A 21,804-nucleotide genomic window follows, 5' to 3' on the forward strand; every position below is an offset into this window, starting at 1 on the left:
GCAGGCACTGGCGGTAACGAGGTAATTGCGGGGGGGGGGGGTAGCGGGCAGTCACAGAACAAACAGCAGGGGGCTGATGAAATGGCACAAGGGAGTGATGAAATAGCACAACAGGGTAATAAAATGGCACAGGGGGTATCGTTTGTTAGTAAAAGCTGTGACAAAATGGTTGTGGGAGCGGGCGTGGATGGACACACATGTTGCGGGAAGAGGCAGGAGTGGAACACACACCTTGCTGGAGCAGGCAGTAGTGGTCAGAAATCCAGCAGCAGCGGCCAGGAGCAGGATAAAGAAAACAGTCCCACGCAGGCCTCTAGTCAGACCCTCTCGAGATCCAGTGTATGTAGTGGCAGTCTCTTAGTCTTTGACTGGGAGCACATGGTAAGTGAGCTTTATCACCAGTTCACACTGGTGCTGTGCTTTGCGGCGGCCATTGCTGCTGTGGTGCCGTGTTTGTGGGGAGGCGTGGCCGTTTGTGGGGAGGCGTGGCCCATGGTCTGGTTGGACGGAATTGGGGCTGATATGCCAGTGGGCCTTTCCCTCTGTGGGCACTGGAGTTGTGGCACTGGTGGTCGCCGCTCGGTGCAGCACTATTTTATGCTAAGGATGTTAGGGACCCAGTATGTACAGTGGCCGTGACATGGCTTGCACTTCATGGTCATTAAATACATTAACAACCTGTTAGTTTACTAAATGTTGCTGAGAAGCCAAGAATAACTGTGCATGTTGTAGATGTGCAACCATGTCTTGAATTCACATGTAGTGGTTAGTACCTACCAAAAGGGATCCAAGGAAGGACAACCAGAGACCAGGGACAGTGGTTTGATGGATCGCCTGTGACAATATATGGTGCATGTGTGTCACTTACCCGGAGAAGAGATGACACCACGATGTGAAGAAGACAAGCCGGTGGGGCAATGTGATGGGCAATGTTCTGCTGGAAATCTTGGGTCAGGGCATCATGTGACTCTTACTGTGACACAGACCACCTACTTAAACATTGTGCACGCCAAGCATGTCTACCCTTTTTAGGACCATTCTTTCTGTCTTCTTCCTGCTTCCAACATGAGTGCCTTAAAGGTTAATTCCGGGATATAACAACTTATCCCCTATCCTAAGGATAGGGGATAAGTGTAAGATTGTGGGGGGTCCGACTGCTGGGGACCCCCGTGATCTCCAGAACTGCACCCCGGCTTCCTGCATGGAACAAGCATTTTTGACCACCACAGGAAGCGGCAGCCGACACCCCCTCCATGCAGCTCTATGGGAGAGCCGAAGCGCTACTTTTGGCAATCTCTGGCTTTGCCTTAGAACTGCATGGAGGGGGCATGTCGGCCGCAGCTTCGTGCTGTGGTCGAAAATGCTTGTTCCATGCAGGGAGCTGGGGCGCCCTTCGGGAGATCGCGGGGTGCCCCAGCAGTCAGACCCCCAGCGATCTTACACTTATCCCCTATCCTTAGGATAGGGGATAAGTTGTTACATCTCGGAAGTATCCTTTAAGCAGGACCTGCCCGATCAGCATGGTCCCATCTGGCAGGTCCTGCATCGAGCACTTATTTCAGTAGCAGTAAGAAGAGAGGGGACCAGAGGACCAGACAGAGTTAACGGGAGCTGCGGGGGACCAGTGTAGGATCGGGGCTAGGTAAGTATGTTTTTCTTTCAATACCACCAACTCCAGAGCCAAAGCCTGGAGAAACTCACACCCCTATATAGTGTACCCCCCTATAAAATGTAACTTTTATTAGTTCCAATAAAACCCTCTAAATAATGTTTAAAAATGATCTGTTACAGCTCTGCAGTAGGTTTGGATTATTAATCCCGGGATAATTCCCTTTTTGAGTATTATAGTTGGTGCTGCCTACACCTTTCTCTAGGTGGCAAAGTGTTAATTTTTTAATTACACACTGTGACGGCACTAGACAAAGGTGTTGGCAGCACCAACTATAATACTTAAAAAGGGAATTATCCCGGGATTAATAATCCAAACCTACTACAGCGCTGTCACAGACCATTTTAAAACACTATTTTGAGGGTTTTATTGGAACTAATAAAAGTTACATTTTATAGGGGGGTTCAATATTTAGGGGTGTGAGTTCCTCCGGGCTTCGGCCCTGGAGTTGGTAGTATTGTCATTCATGACCCCTGACCCTCTTTTGGGTTTTCTTAGTTTTTATGTTTTTCTTTCCCCACTCGTAGGACCATATACGTTTTTCATAAAACACTGGATAACCCCTTTAAGAAGATGAGTAATGTATATGTCAATTAAAACATTTTCAAAAGCTTTCAGCACAATATTGACAGCCGAACTTAACAAGGTGATGTCAAAGTTTTTCCCATCGAAACGTCTACATGAACACACTCCTTCTGGAAAATCTGATCTCCCTGAGTGCATAAAATATATCGGCAACAAAGATGTAAAGTACGGAGCACTCACCGGGTATCTTTGTTAAGCAAGGAACTTCTTTATTCCATCTTAGGGCACGTTCCATCTTCCATATTCCATCTTAAGGCACGTTCACATTGAGTAACTTTATCGGAATGTTCATCGGCAGAATTCCATGAGCGCGAGATTCCATCTGGTGACTGCAGCCAAAATCCTTTGTTGGTAGGAACCTGCGGCCCTGCGCCCTCACCATTGACGGCAATGCAGTGCTGGCGGAATTCCGCGCAAAGAACGAACAGGATCATTCTGTGCGCGGATCAATTTCAGCTGCGGAATTCTCCCCCGCTGAAATTTTTTGCAGTGTGAAGGGATCCGTAGTATGCCCATTCACACTAATGGTAATTACTCAGTGTGACCAAACACTTAGGGTACAGCCATGGGGAGCGGACAGGTGCAGCGGGGTGGAGGAAGTGTCAGGCAACGGACCGTGTAGTTCACACAGCACGTTCGTGACACAGTCCATGAGCCCCGAAGGAGGGTATCTACTAAAGACACTGCTCTTGGCGTCATGTCTATAGCTGAAGGTGTTCTGAACTTTATATTTGTCAGTAGTGTTGCTCGCGAATATTCGCAATTCGAATATTATTCGCGAATATCGCATATTCGCGAATTCGCGAATTTCGCGAATATAGCGCTATATATTCGTAATTACGAATATTCGTTTTTTTTTGTTTTTTTTTCTTCACAGTACACATCACAGTGATCATCCCTCTCTGCTTCCAGCTTGTGTGGTGTAAAGAAGGCTGTAATACTACTGTGTGAGACTGACGTGCGAAAATTCGCATATACGGAAATTCGCATATGCAAAAATTAACATATGCTAATTTTCGCATATGCGAATTTACGCGCGTGTTCATTTTGTATGCCAATATTCACATGTTAATTTTCGCATGCGCGAATATTCGCATATGCGAAAATAAAACGAGAATATAACGAATATGCGAATATTCGCGAATATATGACGAATATTCGTCCATATATTCGCGAATATTCGCGAATTCGAATATGGCCTATGCCGCTCAACACTATTTGTCAGTGGTGGTGAGATAGCTTTTGTCTTCTACTGGAGGTGAGTCCATAAAATAAGTTCTTCCCGACTGTCAGATAAAAACTAAGAAATAATGAGGGTAAAACGGCATTGTATTATTCAGAGGAGGCTACAAACAACAAATAAAGAAGCGGAGAGAGAATCATTATTCCGGACGGCTCCGCGGACCCTCCAGAAGAGCTGACAACTAATTAAAATGGACATTATTCACATGCTAATATCTTCTGACATTTCTTACAACGTCCTAATCACGGAGGGCTCTGGAGACGGCCGCCTCACTCCTCTGTATTGCACACAATATCCCTGGTTTGTTATAAATAAAACATTCATTACTGGAGCCAATTGATACTGTAATTTCTCTCTTTTAGTTGTTATCTGTAACATCTGGCTGGTGACATTTCCTTCACCTTTCACACACTTGTTACTTCTTATTAATATTTCAAGTAATTACTTGTAGTTATGCAAGAGAAAAGGTGCATTGTACTGAGAGAATACAGAATACATTAAAATACAGGGTGGTAAGAAAGTTGTCTCTTTTTTATTGTTATACTATCTATAGGAGTCAGTATTTGTCCTCCCACCTCTCATCTAACTCACTTTTTGACCTGCTGCAATCTGGCTTCAAATTCAGTTACTAAAGCCTCCTGAACCAAAGTCACACAGGATCTACTGACTGACAAATCCTCAAGACATTACTCTGTGCCCCTAGACCTGTCCCCCTCTACATTACTCTGTACCCCTAGACCTGTCCCCCTCTACATTACTCTGTGCTCCTAGACCTGTCCCCCTCTACATTACTCTGTGCCCCTAGACCTGTCCCCCTCTACATTACTCTGTGCTCCTAGACCTGTCCCCCTCTACATTACTCTGTGCCCCTAGACCTTTTCCCCTCTACATTACTCTGTGCTCCTCATAGACCTGTCCCCCTTTACATTACTCTGTGCCCCTAGACCTGTCCCCTTCTACATTACTCTGTGCTCCTAGACCTGTCCCCTTCTACATTACTCTGAGCTCCTCCTAGACCTGTCCCCCTCTACATTACTCTGTGTTCCTCCTAGACCTGTCCTCCTCTACATTACTCTGTGCTCCTCCTAGACCTGTCCCCCTCTACATTACTCTGTGCTCCTAGACCTGTCCCCCTCTACATTACTCTGTGCTCCTCCTAGACCTGTCCTCCTCTACATTACTCTGTGCCCCTAGACCTGTCCCCCTCTACATTACTCTGTGCTCCTCCTAGACCTGTCCCCTTCTACATTACTCTGTGCCCCTAGACCTGTCCCCCTCTTCATTACTCTGTGCTCCTCCTAGACCTGTCCCCCTCTACATTACTCTGTGCTCCTAGACCTGTCCCCCTCTACATTACTCTGTGCCCCTAGACCTGTCCTCCTCTACATTACTCTGTGTTCCTCCTAGACCTGTCCTCCTCTACATAACTCTGTGCTCCTCCTAGACCTGTCCTCCTCAACATTACTCTGTGCTCCTCCTAGACCTGTCCTCCTCTACATTACTCTGTGCTCCTAGACCTGTCCCCCTCTACATTACTCTGTGCTACTAGACATGCCCCCTCCTCTACATTACTCTGTGCTCCTCCTAGACCTGCCCCCTCTACATTACTCTGTGCTCCTCCTAGACCTGTCCCCCTCTACATTACTCTGTGCCCCTAGACCTGTCCTCCTCTACATTACTCTGTGTTCCTCCTAGACCTGTCCCCCTCTAAATTACTCTGAGCTCCTCCTAGACCTGTCCTCCTCTACATAACTCTGTGCTCCTCCTAGACCTGTCTTCCTCAACATTACTCTGTGCTCCTAGACCTGTCCCCCTTTACATTACTCTGTGCTACTAGACCTGCCCCCTCCTCTACATTACTCTGTGCTCCTCCTAGACCTGCCCCTCTACATTACTCTGTCCTCCTCCTAGACCTGTCCCCCTCTACATTACTCTGTCCTCCTCCTAGACCTGTCCCCCTCTACATTACTCTGTGCTCCTCCTCATAGACCTGTTCTACTCCTCCTACATTACTCTGTGCTTCTCCTCATAGACCTGTCCTCCTCCTCCTACATTACTCTGTGCTTCTCCTCATAGACCTGTCCTCCTCCTTCTACATTACTCTGTCCTCCTCCTAGACCTGCCCCCTCTACATTACTCTGTGCTCCTCCTCATAGACCTGTTCTACTCCTCCTACATTACTCTGTGCTTCTCCTCATAGACCTGTCCTCCCCCTCTACATTACTCTGTGCTACTAGACCTGCCCCCTCCTCTACATTACTCTGTGCTCCTCCTAGACCTGCCCCCTCTACATTACTCTGTGCCCCTAGACCTGTCCTCCTCTACATTACTCTGTGTTCCTCCTAGACCTGTCCCCCTCTACATTACTCTGAGCTCCTCATAGACCTGTCCTCCTCTACATAACTCTGTGCTCCTCCTAGACCTGTCCTCCTCAACATTACTCTGTGCTCCTCCTAGACCTGTCCTCCTCTACATTACTCTGTGCTCCTAGACCTGTCGCCCTCTACATTACTCTGTGCTACTAGACCTGCCCCCTCCTCTTCATTACTCTGTGCTCCTCCTAGACCTGCCCCCTCTACATTACTCTGTCCTCCTCCTAGACCTGTCCCCCTCTACATTACTCTGTGCTCCTCCTCATAGACCTGTTCTACTCCTCCTACATTACTCTGTGCTTCTCCTCATAGACCTGTCCTCCTCCTCCTACATTACTCTGTGCTTCTCCTCATAGACCTGTCCTCCTCCTTCTACATTACTCTGTCCTCCTCCTAGACCTCTCCCCCTCTACATTACTCTGTACTCCTAGACCTGTCCCGATCTACATTACTCTGTGCTCCTCCTAGACCTGTCCTCCTCTACATTACTCTGTGCTCCTAGACCTGTCCTTCTCTACATTATTCTGTGCTCCTCCTAGACCTGTCCCCCTCTACATTACTCTTTGCTCCTCCTAGACCTGTCCCCCTCTACATTACTCTGTCCTCCTCCTAGACCTCCCCCCTCCTCTACATTTCTCTGTGCTCCTCCTAGACCTGTCCCCCTCTACATTACTCTGTACTCCTAGACCTGTCCCCCTCTACATTACTCTGTCCTCCTCCTAGACCTGCCCCCTCTACATTACTCTGTCCTCCTCCTAGATCTGCCCCCTCTACATTACTCTGTACTCCTAGACCTGCCCCCTCTACATTACTCTGTCCTCCTCCTAGACCTGCCCCCTCTACATCACTCTGTGCTCCTAGACCTGTCCCTTCCTTCTACATTACTCTGTGCTCCCCCTAGACCTTTCCCTTCCTTCTACATTACTCTGTGCTCCTAGACTGGTCCCCTCCTTCTACATTACTCTATTCTCCTCCTAGACCTGCCCTCCTTTCTACATTACTCTGTGCTCCTAGACCTGTCCCCCTCCTCTACATTACTCTGTTCTCCTCCTAGACCTGTCCTCCTCTACATTACTCTGTGCTCCTCCTAGACCTGTCCCCCTCTACATTACTCTGTGCTCCTCCTAGACCTGTCCCCCTCTACATTTCTCTGTGCTCCTCCTAGACCTGTCCCCCTCTACATTACTCTGTGCTCCTCCTAGACCTGTCCTCCTCTACATTACTCTGTGCTCCTAGACCTGTCCCCCTCTACATTACTCTGAGCTCCTCCTAGACCTGTCCTCCTCTACATAACTCTGTGCTCCTCCTAGACCTGTCCTCCTCTACATTACTCTGTGCTCCTCCTAGACCTGTCCTCCTCTACATTACTCTGTGCTCCTAGACCTGTCCCCCTCTACACTACTCTGTGCTACTAGACCTGTCCCCTCCTCTACATTACTCTGTGCTCCTCCTAGACCTGCCCCCTCTACATTACTCTGTCCTCCTCCTAGACCTGTCCCCCTCTACATTACTCTGTGCTCCTCCTCATAGACCTGTCCTACTCCTCCTACATTACTCTGTGCTTCTCCTCATAGACCTGTCCTCCTCCTCCTACATTACTCTGGGCTTCTCCTCATAGACCTGTCCTCCTCCTTCTACATCACTCTGTCCTCCTCCTAGACCTCTCCCCCTCTACATTACTCTGTACTCCTAGACCTGTCCCGATCTACATTACTCTGTGCTCCTCCTAGACCTGTCCTCCTCTACATTACTCTGTGCTCCTAGACCTGTCCTTCTCTACATTATTCTGTGCTCCTCCTAGACCTGTCCCCCTCTACATTACTCTTTGCTCCTCCTAGACCTGTCCCCCTCTACATTACTCTGTCCTCCTCCTAGACCTCCCCCTCCTCTACATTTCTCTGTGCTCCTCCTAGACCTGTCCCCCTCTACATTACTCTGTACTCCTAGACCTTCCCCCTCTACATTACTCTGTCCTCCTCCTAGACCTGCCCCCTCTACATTACTCTGTGCTCCTAGACCTGTCCCTTCCTTCTACATTACTCTGTGCTCCTAGACTGGTCCCCTCCTTCTACATTGCTCTATTCTCCTCCTAGACCTGCCCTCCTTTCTACATTACTCTGTGCTCCTCCTAGACTTGTCCCCCTTCTTCAACATTACTCTGTGCTCCTCCTCTTAGACCTGCCCCCTTCTACATTATTGTGTGTTCTACCCCCTAGACCTTTTTTCCTTCTACATAACTCTGTGCTCCTCCTCCTTGACTGGTCCCTCTTTCTACATTCCTATATTCTCTTCCAAGACCTGCCCCTCCCCCTTTCTACATTACTCTGTGCTCCTCCTAGACCTGTCCCCTTTCTACATTACTTTGTGCTCTTCCCCCTAGACCTTTACCCTTTCTACATTACTATATGCTCCTCCTACTAGACCTGTCCTCAATTCTACAAAACTCTGTGCACCTCCTCATAGATCTGCCCCCCCTTCTATATTACTCTGTTCACCTCTCATAGATCTGTCCCTCCTTCTACATTACTCTGTGCCCCTACTAGATATTTCACCCCTTCTATATTACTCTGCTCCGCCTCCTAGACCTTCTACATTTCTTTGTGGTCCACCTCATAGACCTGTCCTCCTTCTGTATTACTCTATGCTCCTCCTAGAACTGCCCCCCTTCTATATTACTCTGTGCTTCTCCTCCTAGACCTTTCCCCTCCTTCTACATTACTCTGGGCTTCTCCTCCTAGACCTTTCCCCTCCTTCTACATTACTCTGGGCTTCTGTCTCTGTCTGCACATAACTCTGTTCCTACTTTTAGACCTGCCCTCTATACTATTCTCTTCTTCTCCGTGTAGACCTGTCCTCTAGATTCTACAATACTCACTGCTGCTCTTTCCAGACCTGTCCTCCACTTCCTACATTATTCTCTGTTCCTACCTCTAGACTTGTCCTTCTTTATTATTTTCTGCTCCTTTTTCTAGATCTGTCCTCTGCTCCCCACATTACTCTCTGCTCCTCCTTTTAGACCTGTTCTCTGCTCCCACATTACTTTCTGCTCATTCTTCTAGACTTGTCCTCTGCTCCCTACATTACTCTCTGCTCCTTATCGACTTGTCCTCTGCTTCCTACATTACTCTCTGATCCTTCTTCTAGACCTGTCTTCTGCTCCCCACATTACTCCCTGATCCTTCTTCTAGACCTGTCCTCTGCCCCCCACATTACTCTCTGATCCTCCTTTTAGACCTGTCCTCTGCTCCCCACATTACTCTCTGCTCCTACTTTTAGACCTGTCCTCTGCCCTCCACATTACTCTCTGATCCTCCTTTTAGACCTGTCCTCTGCTCCCCACATTACTCTCTGCTCCTCCTTTTAGACCTGTCCTCTGCCCCCCACATTACTCTCTGATCCTCCTTTTACACCTGTCCTCTGCTCCCCACATTACTCTCTGCTCCTCCTTTTAGACCTGTCCTCTGCCCCCCACATTACTCTCTGATCCTCCTTTTAGACCTGTCCTCTGCTCCCACATTACTCTCCACTCCTTCTTCTAGACCGGTCCTCTGTCCCCACATTACTCTCTGATCCTTCTTATAGACCTGTCTTCTGCTCCCCACATTACTTTCTGATCCTTCTTATAGACTTGTCCTCTGCTCCACACATTACTCTCTGATTCTTCTTATAGACCTGTCCTCTGCTCCCCACATTACTCTCTGATTCTTCTTATAGATCTGTCCTCTGCCCCCCATATTGCTCTCTGATCCTTCTTCTAGACCTGTCCTCTGCTCCACACATTACTCTCTGATCCTTCTTCTAGACCTGTCCTCTGCTCCCCACATTACCCTCTGATCCTTCTTTTAGACCGGTCCTCTGCCCCCACATTACTTTCTGCTTCTTCTTCTAGATCTGTCCTCTGCCCCCCACATTACTCTCTGATCCTTCTTATAGACCTGTCCTCTGCTCCCCACATTACTCTCTGATCCTTCTTCTAGACTGGTCCTCTGCTCCCCACATTACTCTCTGATCCTTCTTCTAGACCTGTCCTCTGCTCCCCATATTACTCTCTGATCCTTCTTATAGACCTGTCCTCTGCTCCCCACATTACTCTCTGATTCTTCTTCTAGACTCATCCTCTGCTCCCCACATTACTCTCTGATCCTTCTTATAGACCTGTCCTTTGCCCCCCACATTACTCTCTAATTATTCTTATAGACCTGTCCTCTGCTCCCACATTACTCTCTGGTCCTTCTTATAGACCTGTCCTCTGCCCCCACATTACTCTCTGCTCCTTCTTATAGACCTGTCCTCTGCCCCCCATATTACTCTCTGCTCCTTCTTATAGACCTGTCTTCTGCTCCCCACATTACTCTCTGCTCCTTCTTCTAGATCTGTCCTCTGCCCCCACATTACTCTCTGCTTCTTCTTCTAGACCTGTCCTCTGCTCCCCACATTACTCTCTGATTCTTCTCATAGACCTGTCCTCTTCTCCCCACATTTCTCTCTGATTCTTCTCATAGACCTGTCCTCTGCTCCCCACATTATTCTCTATTTATTCTCATAGACCTGTCCTCTTCTCCCCACATTTCTCTCTGATTCTTCTCATAGACCTGTCCTCTTCTCCCCACATTTCTCTCTGATTCTTCCCATAGACCTGTCCTCTTCTCCCCACATTACTCTCTAATTCTTCCCATAGACCTGTCCTCTGCTCCCACATTACTCTCTGATCCTTCTTATAGACCTGTCCTCTGCTGCCCACATTACTCTCTGATCCTTCTTATAGACCTGTCCTCTGCTCCCCACATTACTCTCTGATCCTTCTTATAGACCTGTCCTCTGCTCCCCACATTACTCTCTGATCCTTCTTCTAGACTCGTCCTCTGCTCCCCACATTACTCTCTGATCCTTCTTATAGACCTGTCCTCTGCCCCCAACATTACTCTCTAATTCTTCTTATAGACCTGTCCTCTGCTCCCACATTACTCTCTGCTCCTTCTTATAGACCTGTCCTCTGCCCCCCACATTACTCTCTGCTCCTTCTTATAGACCTGTCCTCTGCCCCCCACATTACTCTCTGCTCCTTCTTATAGACCTGTCCTCTGCTCCCCACATTACTCTCTGCTCCTTCTTCTAGATCTGTCCTCTGCTCCCCACATTACTCTCTAATTCTTCTTATAGACCTGTCCTCTGCCCCCACATTACTCTCTGCTTCTTCTTCTAGACCTGTCCTCTGCTCCCCACATTACTCTCTGATTCTTCTCATAGACCTGTCCTCTGCCCCCACATTACTCTCTGCTTCTTCTTCTAGACCTGTCCTCTGCTCCCCACATTACTCTCTGATTCTTCTCATAGACCTGTCCTCTTCTCCCCACATTTCTCTCTGATTCTTCTCATAGACCTGTCCTCTTCTCCCACATTTCTCTCTGATTCTTCTCATAGACCTGTCCTCTTCTCCCCACATTTCTCTCTGATTCTTCTCATAGACCTGTCCTCTTCTCCCACATTTCTCTCTGATTCTTCTTATAGACCTGTTCTCTGCCCCCCACATTACTCTCTAATTCTTCCCATAGACCTGTCCTCTGCTCCCCATATTACTCTCTGATTCTTCTCATAGACATGTCCTCTGCTCCCCACATTACTCTCTGATTCTTCTTATAGACCTTGCTCTATCAGCTGTATCCTCCTTCTTCTCCTCCTGATTTCTAAAACTCTAAACACACCTGATGAAAGGGACAGCCTAGAAACATGTTGTATATATATAATACATAAATTCCTTTGATAAAACTTTACTGTTGATATTTGAATGCTGGCAGCACTGGACAAGCTTCTATCTTTTGTTTTCCTACGTTCCTCCTGACTATTGAAGTGAATGGATCCAAGTTGTCATATCACACACAACCTGAGGGCAGGGCTGGTGCTGTATTTGGGAAAAATAGGTCTGTTTTTCTATTCCTGGATATCATCTTTTAAAGTAAATCAAAGCAAAATCTACCCAAATCTATCATCAATTTACCATCTGATCTGGTCCTTTTCCTTTGCCCTTCCTGTATCATAATTTTAGACTGTTCACTCATGTTATATATAATATTTTAGCTAATGATTCAGGTGCACAGACCTTCTCCTGTGCTGCACATTCTTCTTCCATGTTTCTGTGCTTATAAGGGGTTCTCTCGACTGGAAAAACCCCTCCTATATGTTCTATTATCATGGAAATCCACAGACATTTTTCCAGGAGTGGGTATATGTATACTATCCATGCTCTGTTTCTTCTTGACAATGTCATGTAAGGGGGCATAGTCAGTATCACATAAAGCGTACACATGCAAAAGGGTTGAGAAACCTGATTCAAAAGCTTAATAGAAGAACCAAACAGCTATTTACCAGATCAGAGAACCAGACAGAGCTGAGTGGGAACTCCAGGGGACCAGGGTAGGTAAGTATGGGTTATTTTTCCACTTTTTGCAAAAATGCCGGATAAACTCTTTAATAGGCTGCTTGTAATACCACATTAATCCATCCTGCAATGGGCACAGCATTTGGCATACATGGCTCCTCTCTGTAGTCAATGGCAATTATATTGACGCTGGGGCAATTTTCTTGTGATGTGGTGTTTGTGCAGTTGCTACAACCCCTTTATTGGCAAGTTCCGCAATATATTTCCAGGTTCACACATTACAATTAAGTCAAACCACATAGCAAAACCAAACACAGTTTATTGTCATAAAGCATCCATTTTTCCTCAAACTGCAGTAAATCATTAATGGCATGTAGTTTTAGCTCATATTTCTTGTCCACGACCCTACCACTCTATAGCCCAAACATCTAAACCAAACATTAGAAATTGGGACCATTAAATTCATAATTTTTTGAACTTTTCTATATTTTACTTGTAACAATTGCACCTGACCATGGCGTGCATGTTGCTCTCTTGTCAGAAGAGAGTTACAGGTCTGGGCCAGTCAGCAGCAAGAAGGGGTTACTTCTGAGCCTTTCTGGCTTGCTGCTAATTTCCCTTAATTACACATGTATTCTTGTTTTGAGCCATGGTCTTTGTAGTTCACCCGTTTGTGTAGTTATTTACTTTGTCCTGTTGGTTCGGTATTTGTCTGTGCTGTCAGTTTTATCCTGTCTAGTTTGCTATCTGTATTAGTAACTTTTGTCCTTGTATTTTAGCTTGTGTTCACACCTGTTTCTGTGAATCCTGAATCTTGACCTGTGTTTAGACTTGTCTGTATTTTGAATTTATTTTGGCTTCCGGGTCAGGTCCTGATCCACATAGATTTGTTGTGCCCCTAATCTGGAGTCTATTTGGTTTTTGTATTTCGTATTCCTCCATTGTTGGAGTTCAGTTTTGAAGATAGTCTAGTGTGAATTGATTCTAGTGCATCCTTTAAACTCCATCCCCTGCATTCCTAGTTAGTCTTGCCGTTGTATTTCTAGTTATTCATATTCTCATTACTGCCTTATCTTGCTTTGGTTCTTAGGCTGTTGTTTGTTCACTATATACTCACCCCCATGTTTCCATGATATGTGTTTGTAACTACTTTGCATTCCTGCAATTATTTAGTATCCTGGTTCCCTGTCTGTGTATTTATAGTTATTATTCTTTCACATCTTGACCTGTGTCCCCGACCTTGTACAGTTTCTGTTTCTTGTTTTGACCATGATGTCCCTGCACTTTAGTTAGCAGAGGGACTGGTGCACCCAGTTGTAGAGACGCTGTTTAAATTGGCTATGCAAAGTAGGCAGGGAACGGAGTTCTGGTATAAGATCAGGACTCGCTCTTCCATGCCCTACATGATGCTACATGACATTACTGTATAAAAAAAATCAACTATTCTCTTATAATCTTGCTATATAACTAATAGAAAGCATCAAATGTTTGTCTTATTATCCTTTTGGCTTCTGCGTACTTGTTATTAGACTCTGCTCCCACAGTGACTACATTTTGATGCTTTTTACGCACCCGCTGTTCTATTCATTTCATGGAGTCCTTGCTTTCCTTATTTGCGGAGACACCACTCTGTTAAAGTGAGATAGGTAGAGGACCGGGAGTGTGAAGAATGCCCTGGAGCATCGGAGATATCGTAAATGTAATGTTCTGTCCAATATAATATGTAATATACCATATTCCAGCATAAAGCGGTTATCAGAAAAACAAACCTTCCGGAGTGAAATGTAGCGTGAGAGGTCACATATAGTAAATAGATTATCCTGAGAGCCTTCAGAAAGGTAAAAATAAATATTTTCTTCTGTCAATTACATATGGGGAATAATGTCTTAAAAAATTTAACCCAGAAGCACATAAACAGAACCTCAAGGCTAAGTGGAAATAAATTGTTATTCATGTCATTCTTAAATGTATTGTGCATCACTCAATAGACTCGTCCTACTACTACTGGGGTTCACAGACTTGAGAATTTTACATTCCATTCAAGGACAAAACAAGCGGCAAGGACACGCTGAAGGACAGAAGCATTATACAGGAGGCTTGGCTTCCCAGGCTCACAATATATGGCACACTTACCTACACAGTAGATATGAAAAACACAAAAAGCCTGCTTAATAGGAATGTATTTTCATGTCACATGATCAATCCATCAAAACATAGGTTTTATTAAGGGATGTCCCATACACACCACAGAGGCAGAACAGGCCATTGCTGTGAGCTTTAGATGGGGTGGCAGCTTAACCTAGTCCTATGTCTTAACCTTGTTCTTTCTAGCAACATAATTCTATCTTAAAAAATATTATACCCCAACCTATACCCCAACCTATACCCCAACCTATACCCCAACCTAGTCCTATCTACTATTTGTTTTTTTTAGCCCAACTTAGCCCTTTTTCTCAATCTAGTCCTTCCCCCAAGTCCTTTCCTTCAACCTAGTCTTTTCACCGTACTCCTATCTCCCAGATTTTTCCTTTCCCCAGTCAAAAAATTTACCTCAACCCGCTCCAATCACCAAGTCTAATCCTATCTCCCAACATAGTTTATCTTCCATCCTAGTCCTATCTTCTAGTCTATATTCATCTCTCAACCCCTTCCTATCTCCCAACCTTGTTCTTAAATCATCCTTGTCCTAACCCCCAACCTAGTCCTTTCCCTAATTGAGTCATTTCTCCTATCTAATCCTTTATCCAACCCAGTCCCATCCCTCAGCCTTTTGCCCCAACATAATCCTACCCCCTAAATAAGTTAAATGTCTCATTTAAAGAGGCACTGTCATTGTTAAAAACTTTTCATATATTTCAGGACTCATTATAATATGACATTTCACAATATACACCTGTTAAAAAAAATGTAAGTTTTGACCTTGAAATTCAAGCTCAAAATAGCTGCCACTTTTAGCCAGAAAGACTAGTCTAGATTTTACAGCATACTGGATACAGGCCGTAAAGCATACCGGTATCCAGTATAGGAGATTTCTATTGTGTATGCGAAACTACAGATAAAGGATGTGTGGACATGCTGGGAGCTGTAGTTTTACAACAGCTGGAGACAACACTCTAACACAGTTATTTACAAACATTGCAACTTCAGTTGTTACTAAACTACAACTCCCAGCATGCTGAAATAGTCAAAGCTTTCTCGGACTCCTGAGTGACAAAGAAGTTGATCAGACTTTCAGGAGTCTGTGAAAAATGAATGACACACAAAGTGACAGCTATGCTGATTAGCATCCAGCTTTCCTAGGAGAAGATAAAACAGATAGAACATGTATTCATAAAAATGCTGTACTTTCATCTAAAAAATCCTTGCACTAATTTTATAAAGATCTATTCTTATATTTATACATTTTATCCTGTTATGACTTCACCATAATGTCTTCTGATTACTGCAGGCAAGCTCCAAGTATCTTCCTCTGACACATGACACAGCATAAAACCAGAGAGGAAAGGGTTACAGAGTAGAGAGTACTGATTGGCTGACTGCACAGGCTTGCTCCTGTGAGGGAGACAGACTGACACTCCCCCTCCAGCCTGCACAATGAAAAAGTAACTCACCAGCAGATAAATGCTTATATCTCTGGATATATAGGTCCGAGGCACATAAAAATGATATGCACATGATCAGGATTGGGTCCTGAGTAACATATCATTTTTTATGACAGATACGCTTAAAGTCCTTTGTCCTAACCTAATCCTTCCCCTATCCCAGTAATTTCCTTCAACCTACTTCTATCACCCATCCTTGTTCTATGCTCATTCTAATCCTATATTCCAACAGTCTTATCCCTCAGTCTAGTTTATCTTTTAGTCTAGACCTATCTTCCAACCTATTCTTATATTCCAACCTGTTCTTTGTCTATACTAGTCCTTCTCCCCAACCTAGTTCTATCCTCAAATCTAGTCCTTTCTCCCAACCTACAGCAATCCTATCTCTGAACCAGGGGTGGAACTATGGAGGGTACAAGGGTGGCAATCGCACCAGGGCCCTGGTGCACAAGAGGGCTCCAAGACACCTCTGCCCAATAAGAATGCACCACACCAGTATGATAAATGTCACATGGTAGATATGGGGCCCTGTTACACATATTTTGCATTGAGGCCCAGAAGCTATACATGATGCCCATGCCCCAACCCTCTAATTTATCTTAACCTAGTTCTATCACCATGTCTAATGGCAGGAATTAAGGAAATGGGGAGATGGCCATAGCGGCATCACCTAAGATGGTCAAATAAGGTTTAAGATAGAAGTGGAGATGGCTACTAAGAATGGGATGGGTTACAGGTTACACCCCAGTCCATTGTTACGCCGAGCGCTCCGGGTCCCTGCTCCTCCCCGGAGCGCTCACGGCGTTCTCCTCTCTGCAGCGCCCCGGTCAGACCCGCTGACCGGGAGGGCTGCACTGACACTGCCGGCCGGGATGCGATTCGCATCCTAAGCTACTTACCTGTCCTGGTCCCCGGCTGTCACGTCCTGGCGCGCGCGGCTCCGCTCTCTAGGGCGCGCGCGCCAGCTCTCTAAGATTTAAAGGGCCAGTGCACCACTGATTGGTGCCTGGCCCAATCACTGTAATTAGCTCCCACCTGCTCCACGCCCTTATAACCTCACTTCCCCTTCCCAGCATTGCCGGATCCTGTTGCCCTTGTGCCTAGTGAAAGTGTTTCTTGTGATTGCCATACCAGTGTTTCCAGACCTTCTGCCATTACCATTGACTACGAACCTTGCCACCTGCCCTGACCTTCTGCTACGTCTGACCGCGCCTCTGTCTAGTCCTTCTGTCCCACGCCTTCTCAGCAGTCAGCGATGTTGAGCCGTTACAGGTGGATACGACCTGGTTGCTACCGCCGCAGCAAGACCATCCCGCTTTGCGGCGAGCTCTGGTGAATACCAGTAGCAGCTTAGAACCGGTCCACCGGTACGGTCCACGCCAATTCCTCGCTGACACAGAGGATCCACCTGCTGTCTGCCGAATCCTAACATCCATGTATAATAGAGTGTTGTGGAATGAACCAGCATTATTAAGGGGGTCCTGCTGTTATTTTATTATGGGGTACATTCTCTTGTTTGTAAGTCCTTTGGTTTTTCTTCACTATGGGAGTATAGATCCATTCAATTCATTCCTCTATAGCCAGAGATGCATCTAGAAGTTCTGCTATATAGTAGAGAGGAGGAGCTAGTTGTTGGGGTTTGCATAATATTTTTAAAAATTGTTCTGTAATTTTTTAGAAACAACGTCACTCCTGTCCTTGGGTTGTGTCTGGTATTGCAGCTCAAACCCATTAAGTTGAATAGTCATTCACTGGCACAGGCCTCACCACACACAGCATACAATAGTATATATAGACAGGTTAGCTCGGCACTGCATACATATAGAGGTGTATTGTTCGGGAGACGGTGCACCATCTCCCGTCCTGTTAATGTATACATGAATATAACAGAATAAAGAAAAGAAGTTTGAAGAACACGGTGAGTGCCGACTCTACCTTTTCTATGAACTATATTATACGCACAGCATACAGACTGCAATAAGTTTCCTCTTGCGCCCGGACCACGTTATGACCAATGTCGATGTCACAATAAATGCTGAATATCATACTTTATTTTAGTAAAATTTCCTTCAGGATGTGTTTAATGCAGTGGAAATAAAATGTTTCTCTCTTGAGTACTGATCCTTTATTCCTAATGCAATGCACTGACCTATTTCTGTTTACCCGCACATTATGCCTGTGGTGGACAATAATATGCATAGGGCATATGGGCCTAGGGTATAACTAAAGTACATGCGAACAGGCAGATTACAGGACAGCCCTAGTAGCGTTTGTGAGACCTTGATCTGTCATCACATAAAGGTGAACCCCGGCCATTAGCCTGTAAGCAGTTTACTGTATTCTGTGCTTAGAATATTATGTGTCTCCCATGGCTCCATTGCAGTTTGTATATGATAAAGTATGCATAATGTAAGATGCCCGTCCATACAGAGGTAAGGATATCTATAGAGAAAAGACTTAATCTACAAACATATTACAAGTCCACTGTATTCACCCTTTAGCCAGCATACACCCATCACCATAACATTGCACCTCTGACAGGTGAAGTGAATAACATGGCTTGTCTAGTGACAATGGCGCCAAGTAATAGGACAGTGATTGGCCAGTTCTTGAAGTTGACATTGGAAACAGGAAAATGGGCAAGTGTGAGATTCTTTCTGAGCGACTGTGACAAGAGCAAAACTGTGAGCAAGAAGAAGATACACGAGGAACCTGCCAGAAGAAGAGGATGCTAAGAGGCATCTGGTATTAACTGCTACATGGGTCATGAACAGGACAACACGTTTTGAGAGGTAGAGTCTTATCTTTGTCAGGAATGTACTTGATGAAAAGAGAACTCTACCGCTCAAAAAGGTTAAGATTAGATGCCTTTTTGGCGCCGTTAGCATCCTTTTCTTCCTACAGGTTCCTTGGTCTCAGTCACACTCAGGATTTAGCTCACCATAGCAAAGCCCATCTGGAACTTCTAAGAATTCCCAATCACAATGGTTTACTCACAGAGTGGATGCGATATAGACGTGACGGTGCACACTTCAGTCCCATATGGTGAAAGCCTTGAATAGAATAATTTATCAAAGGAAGAAAGGCTACAGCACTCACTTAGTCCAACAGGTACCATACGAGATGCAACAATAGTTTTGCAGGTCTCCTCGCTCTTTCACAGCTTTAATGGTTGGGAGAATAGCGAAACAACTGTTAACTCTGGTACTGAATCTGCTTTTAGCTTTTTTTTTTTTTTTTTTTTTTTTTTAAATGAGTTGGACTGGACGAGTGCTGCAGCGTTTCTTCTTTTCACCGCAGCTACCAGCAATCTCCTCAAACCTCCATCTAAACTACCACTATCTCGAAATGGCACCAAAACCGAGATGTCCAAGGGCCTACCTAATCCCACCCAGACGCTGCTTCGTCTACCATGGTATAAACAAAGAGACCACAGGTCAGCCCAAAAATGGACACATAAGGGAAAAATGACAGATAGGCACAACACCCCCTCCACCACCAATACCCAAGGACAACAGCACCACCAAAACCAAAGGCCCCTAGCCCCAAGAAACATAAATGAACATCTTAAACATGAAATTTGTAACAAACCTACCAATACACATGAACACACAACTCAGAAGGCCAACAACTGTACACCACACAGTGCACCTTCTTCCAAATATAATACCGTAAAGAGGGTGCGCTATTCATAATACCTGTCCAGTTGCTTGGTTTATTTTTATCTATTCTAAATGAGGAAGAGGGAAGGAAATTCTCGACCAGAGTCATTCAACCCTATACATGGGCAAAAACAATCTTGTTTTCGATGACACCATTTCAACAAGTCCTCAGTATGACACCGTATGACAGAAGTTTCATGTGGAAATGTCGCAGTCCCGGAAGACGAGGTGATTCTGTGATCTGGATATTCTCATTCTTCATTAATTGCATTCTTTGTATTAAAACGTCTTCCCTGAGAATTTTGATAGACTTGGTTCTTACGTCTCAGGAGATCCGGTCGGCTCGGTTTTCATGCAGTAGCATGTGAAGACTAATGACGTGGCTATGAAGGTTCAAAGCCGTCCTGTGGGAAATACCTTAAATAAAAGCCATTGATAGATCTCGTAGAAACCCATTGTTTCCTCAATTACTAATTGTTTGGTGGAGGCCGGGAGGACATGTTGGTTCCCCAAAGCAATAGACCTCATAGTTCACTGGGGAGCTTGACATTTTCTATTAAGTGAAGGACAAAAAGCATTAAAAAATATATATAGAGGGAATTTGTCTCACGAGTATGCAAGAATATAGCGGTTGTTTATAACCATGGCGCAGTATTGTTGTTACTTAGTCTATTGCTCTGGTTTTCCTATGGGAATGATGTGTATTTCATATTTCAGGGGTCTAGGACAGGTTATTTTGACATTTGTAAAATAAAAAGTTTAAGTTTTGGAAAAGTTTCCAAGGTTAATATGGAGATTTACTTATGGTTGATTTCAGAGGAAAAGTCTTTATTCCAATGGTTTTTTGTGCCTTGAAATGTTTTCATGTGTTCTATTATCTATGTGTGAGGGACCTAAGTCAAGCCTGTGTAGTGCTAAAATGGAGTCTCTTATACAGCAGATAGGGACTTTATTGGAGACCCTCATCTAGTAGCATATTGGACCCTCTTTGGTCTTAAAAATTGTAGTCATTTGCATTGATGTAGATGCCATTAGGCAGTGGTGAACATAGATGAAAGGGGGCCCTAAAGCAAATATAATAATATGCCTCTTATTATGGTGCCTGATTTTGCCCCCCAAGACAGAAGGCTCTGGTGTATATGTCCCCTTTGCTTTCTGTGACCAATTGGTCAATTCCTCTCTCCATTAATTTGCTGACAATGTAGTTCCCGTAGGGACCGCCGCGATAGGCGTGTATTCACCGTATAAGACGCACCAACTCCCCCCCCCAGTTTTGGGGAAGAAAAAAGTGCGTCTACTGTATATATGTGGACATGCATACATATGTGAGACAGATTTTATGCTAATTCTATTAGACCCGCCTGCTACAGTGATACGGGATAGAAGCACTTGGGACATGTCAAAAGTGGATTATTTTTTATTTTTTATTTAAATGACACTCGCTCTTTAAGTATTACTCTCAGTTGAGGTTAGATAGCTCCAAGGATGGTTTTTCTGGGATGTTTTGTTAGTTATTGCTGAGCCCTTAGAGTAATATCGCAGTTGTGGGAAGATTTATCATTGTTCCAAGTTTTATCCATTTGCCCATAATGGACTTCACTGTGATTTGTGGACTAAAGCTTTTTTGTAGAAACTGTGCAGGGATTACTTTATTTCCTTTACCAACTGAAAAAAAAAAAATAAATAAAAAAAAAAAAAAGATTTTTTTTTAAAATACGTATTTTGTACAATTTCTCTTAATTGAAGCTCATTTCTACCATCTACAACAATGGGTGGGTCATTTATAACACCTTTTTACCTCCACTGTTTAAAGGGGTTATCCAGGAAAAAACTTTTTTTTATATATCAACTGGCTCCAGAAAGTTAAACAGATTTGTAAATTACTTCTATTAAAAAATCTTAATCCTTTCAGTACTTTTGAGCTGCTGAAGTTGAGTTGCTCTTTTCTGCCTAAGTCCTCTCTGATGACACGTGTCTCAGGATAGGGGATAAGATGTCTAGGGGCAGAGTACCCCTTTAAGGACGCAAGGTTTTTCAGTTTTTGCATTTTCGTTTTTTCCTCCTTACCTTTTAAAAATCATAACCCTTTCAATTTTCCACCTAAAAATCCATATGATTGCTTATTTTTTGCATACCCAATTCTACTTTGCAGGGACATTAGTAATTTTACCCAAAAATTCACTGCGAAACGGAAAACAAATCATTGTGTGACAAAATCAAAGAAAAAACTAAATTTTGTAACTTTTGGGGGCTTCCGTTTCTGCGCAGTGCATATTTCGATAAAAATGACACCTT

The sequence above is a fragment of the Hyla sarda genome, chromosome 5, assembly GCF_029499605.1.
Source record: "Hyla sarda isolate aHylSar1 chromosome 5, aHylSar1.hap1, whole genome shotgun sequence".
Classification (NCBI taxonomy): Eukaryota; Metazoa; Chordata; class Amphibia; order Anura; family Hylidae; genus Hyla; species Hyla sarda.